Source organism: Babylonia areolata, chromosome 22, assembly GCF_041734735.1.
Source record: "Babylonia areolata isolate BAREFJ2019XMU chromosome 22, ASM4173473v1, whole genome shotgun sequence".
NCBI lineage: Eukaryota > Metazoa > Mollusca > Gastropoda > Neogastropoda > Buccinidae > Babylonia > Babylonia areolata.
In genome coordinates, this window is record NC_134897.1 from 22,374,865 (window position 1) to 22,379,864 (window position 5,000).

At 44.6% G+C, this 5,000-nt stretch overlaps 1 protein-coding gene across 1 annotated transcript in view; it reads left to right on the forward strand.

The window, feature by feature from the left end:
• Positions 1 to 5,000, forward strand: part of LOC143297271 (uncharacterized) — a 32,868-nt gene that overhangs the window by 747 nt on the left and 27,121 nt on the right. The window contains exon 1 of the mRNA XM_076609522.1: positions 1 to 167. This exon is cut by the window's left edge and continues 747 nt beyond it. The gene's annotated coding sequence lies outside the window, so the exon portion shown is untranslated. The remainder of the gene's footprint in view (positions 168 to 5,000) is intronic.

Consider the following 5,000-nt stretch of genomic DNA (forward strand, 5'->3'; position numbering starts at 1 on the left):
GAGCTGACTTACTGATGTGAACACCTTCTTCTGAACATTTGTTGGGGCTGCTTTTTGAACCCTTCAACAATTATAACGCAGCGGACAGTTCTACAATCATTTTGTTTCTCAGTTGCCCGCTTGCTGCGTAAACTTGCTGTTCCTGACCGAAGATTTGGACGGCTGAGGTAAGCTGATGTGTTGGGTAATTATTTGATCTTGCTTGCTTTATTTTCAGTAATCACACAACGATATTTCAGCTGGGCTTATTCTCACGACAGTATCAAAGTGTTATACTTCCAAACGTACATGGGAGGAAAGCGCAGCAACACTTAGCCACCAAACAACACACGTGTGTGTGTGTGTCTGTGTTTGTGTTTAAGGCACTATACACTGAAAAATAATCCATATTAAAACAAAACCTATGTGTAAATCGGCATGCGAAACTCAACAACAACAAAATAAAACGAAGTCTGCCCCTCAGCCAGTGTGTAAAACAAAAAACAGAACGAATGAAAATTTGTCCCCCTGTAAAAAAAAAAAAAGAAAAGAAAAAAGTAGAGTTATCTCAGGGAACTCATCCCGAAAAAAAATCGATTTGTAAATCAGCAGTAAAATTGTCTATCACTCCCAGCAGTCAGTGAAATGCTTACTGCTGACAAACCCGTCACAAGAAACACACTGTGAATCTTCTGTACCTGTCAGAGGTGACATTTAAGAGACCATCGTACCTGTGGGTGTACCTGCGGGTAGGTATAAATCTACATGAGGCATGGCAAAGAAAAGAAAGACCCGAATGCAGTCAGCAGAAAACTCCATTCGTCTCTCCTCTGTACAACACTACAGGTAGAGTTGAGTTTAACGACTTATTGACAAAAGCACTTATGGTCATGTTGTTCAAAGCTTTGAGATTTTCGCTTTCATGGTTCGTAGTTTGCTCACTGTGTTGCCCGGTGGGCTGTTTATACCGCAGCAGATGGCAGGAATTTATAATGTTTCAGTTTGTCAGTGGACTTTGAAGAGATTTTTCATAGTTTGGGAATGCGGCCTTTCTCGTGTCAGCATTCAGCGTTTTGCATTATGACTGAACCTTGTATTTGAAGACAATGTATGACATTGTTGTGGAGTTTTAAAAGAGAAAGACAATTATCGATGGGACTTTAGGCAAGTCTGTCGTCACCACCACCAACAAATGATGCTCACGCCTCCAAAGCAGGAAGCTAGTAGTGTTTACAACAACAACAAAAATGTTACACACAATATATAAAGTACACATAAAGTACACCATGCACGAAAAGTGTGTGGCCACACGAACACGCAAAAATAGACACCCCCCTCCCCCTCCGCCCCAACACACACACACACACGCACACACACATACACAGACTTTTGAAACTGAACTATGGAATGCACACGGGGGACTGTGAAGGCATTTTTATAGACAACAACACCATGTGTTTGGAGCAGCTTGTTCCTCATTAGTGTGCCAAGACAGAAGGAGAAAAGGCACTGACCTTTACGAATCATACGACTCACAAAACAGTATCAGTGAGCCATGACTGAACGAGTTAGCGAGACAAGAGGTGTACTGGTTCTCCGGACAGCACGAGCATTACACATGGTTCGCGACGTTGTGTCAACACTTTTGTCTGCCCCGCTGCTGTTCAGCCATGTCTGAGAGGGTGTACAGGGAAAGAAAATGTTTATGCCTCTCATAATTCACTGTATTTTTAGCCCCGTGTTGAGTGCTATTTTTAGCGCGTCTTCTTACAATGTGGTGAGCCAATGGAAACAACATTAATTAACCCAAATCCGAGAAGGTAGGTGATGGGTGAGAAGTACGAAGAAGAAAGGGGAATCATACATGAAGGGGGATACGAATAGGGAAACAAATATGAATGGTTTATTCATGAAAACCCTTTGCCCCCTTGTGGTGGGGGTGTGCACATAGATCTCCAATCCTATTTAGATGGAGAGATACTGAGACTGGGATGGTTTAATCAAATAGGCCACAGCCCCTTTGAAAAGGGATATACAGTGAAATGCAGATGGAGAGAGACAGAGACAGTGAGAAAGACAGGGAGAGACAGAGGCAGACAACCAGCCAGAGAGAGAGAAAGAAACACAGAGAGAGACAGACAGCCAGAAAGAGAGAGAGGGACAGACAGACAGCCAAAAGAGAGACAGACAGTCAGAAGGACAGAAAGAAAGACAGGCAGACAGACAGTCAGAAAGAGAGAGAGAGAGAGACAGCCAGCCAGCCAGCCAGAAAGAGACAGACAGGCAGACAGGTAGACAGACGAACAGAGACGGACACAGAGAGAGATAGAGACATAGAAAGAGGTTTCTCCTGTCAAAACATGTCGAACATCGTTTTGTAGATGGTATGGAGGGGGAAACACCATTCCCACTCACGGAGTGGTAAACACAATGATTTTAAAAAAAGGACAGTATGCACAGAAAGTGAATGAAATTGTGACCTTCGCTTCAATATAGTGTGGGGTTATTATTGAATTGATATCTAATAATCAAATAATGGGATCGAAATGAAAAAACCTGGGGGAGAATCCAGCGCTAACACAAATCAGCCATAGCACCTGTCATGCCTCAAACATGAGTGGCTGGACAGTGCCCCTTCAAGAGACCGAGCCCAAACTGATTTTGGAATATCTGTAAAACATGGGTGGAATAATCGCACTACCATACCAAAGAAGCCTTTAAGAACGTCGTCTTCATTCTGTGAGGGAGAAATAAAATCCAGTGCAGGATGTGTCTTCAAGCGACAGCGATGCTGAGAATTTTCCTAAAGACCGAATGTGAACGTTGTTATAATAAAAACTCACTTGAGGAGATACATAGAAAGAGAGAGAGAGAGAGAAGAGTGTCGATACATGCGCTCGGACACACACACACACACACACACACACACACACACACACACACACACACACACACACACACAAACACACACGCACACATACACACGCACACGAACGCACACGCGCATACCTGCACGCAGACGAACACATGACACAGTAGTGCCAGTTAGTTCGTGTGGTTGACAGGTGTGTGTGTGTGTGTGTGTGTGTATGTGTGTGTGTGTGAGATAGAGAAAGAGAGAGAGGGGGGTGTGCGTGTGTGTGTATGTGTGTGCGTGAGTACGTGCGTGTGTGTGTGCGTGTATGTGTGTGTACATTCCATTTATTTGGTTTTAGAAAGAATACACGTAAGCCTATATGCTTGCACACGTATACATGATACATCAGTGCCGTTTGTTCTGAATCCTATCAGGAAATCGCAAACAGATAGAGAGGAAAGGTGTGAGGTTAGATGGGCGTGTGTGAAACAGTATGAGAAAAATAAAAGGAGGAGGTTGAAACGTACCTGTAAAATACGTTTTAGAAACTATTTATCTACACCCTCTGCAAAGGAGCCAAGATGCGTATGTGTGTGTGTGTGTGTGTGCGCGCGCGCGCGTGTGTGTGTGCGTGCATTCCCGGTATTCCGAGCCTGAACATTAAAAGAATGAAACACACACATACGCACGCACACACACACACACACACACACACACACACACACACACACACACACACACACACACACACACACACACACACACGCTCAAGGCAAAGCGCTCACAACTCATAACAGCATAGCATCATTCGGCAAAAAAAGAATAACACAACACAACAAAACACCACCCATGGTAAAACACATGCAAGCGCAGCACAGCATACAACGTACCATACGATATGCACAACACATCATCACAGAACACACACACACACACACACACACACACACACACACACACACACACACACACACACACACACGTGCGCGCGCGCGCGCGCGGGCGTTTAATTCAACACATAACATTACCACCCGTTTCTAACCAACACTCGTGCAGAGCGACCACGCTAGACCACTTTTGCCAGCGACAGCCGACGATCAAAGCAGATTAATGCAATTCACAGGGGAGGAAAAGCAGTGGGAAGGGTTGGGTAGGGTGGGAGAGAATGGGGGTGGGGGAGGGGTGGTAGCGGGGGCCCTCCAAGGAATCACATGTGTGTGTGTCCTCAGCTTCAGTACACTGTTGGGTGTGAACGGGGTTACGGGTGGATAGGTAGCAGGGGTGTGACTGAGTGAATGTGTTCGTTAAGCGTGAGGAGGGACAAGTTTCCTTTTTCTGTAAGTCCTTCGATTGTCTTGTGTGTGTACGTGTGTGTTGGGGAGGTGCGGGGTGGGTTGTCGGGGTGGGGAGGGGTGGCGGGGGGAGTGAGGATGTGTGTGATGGGCGTGGTGTGTGTGAGTGTGTGTGTGTGTGTGTGTGTGTGTGCGGTATGTGTGTGAGGGGTGTGGTGTTAATTTTTGTGTTACTTTTAATATATATGTTTGTGTGTGTTTGTGTGTGTGTGTGTGTGTGTGTGTGCGTCCTTGTGTGTGTAAGTATATACATTCGAATGGAAAAGGTTTATTATTACATAATTTGAAGAAAAGAGCAAAAAAGAGAAAAAAGGAAACTATCTATAATCTATTCACACATACACACACGAATGAAATGTACACACACACACACATTTGAATCTTTGCAGAGAGTGCAGAAAAAAATTTTATAAATCGTATTTTACAGGTACGTTTCACCTCCTTTTATTTTTCACATACCTTTTCACACACACCATCTAACCTCACGCCTTTCCTCTCGATCTGTTTGCAATTTCCTGATGGGATTCTAGTGCTAATAGCACTAATGTATCATGTATGCGTGTGCAAGCATGTAGGCTTACGTGCGCTCATGCGTTCATTCTAAAACCAAATGGAATGTAAACACACACACACACACACACACACACACACACACACACACACACACACACACACACATACACACACACCTGTCAACCACACGAACTTATGGCACTAATGTATCATGTGTACGTCTGCGTGTATGCGCGCGCGCGTTCGTGCGTTCATAATAAAACCGAAAGAAATGCACACACACACACACACACACACAC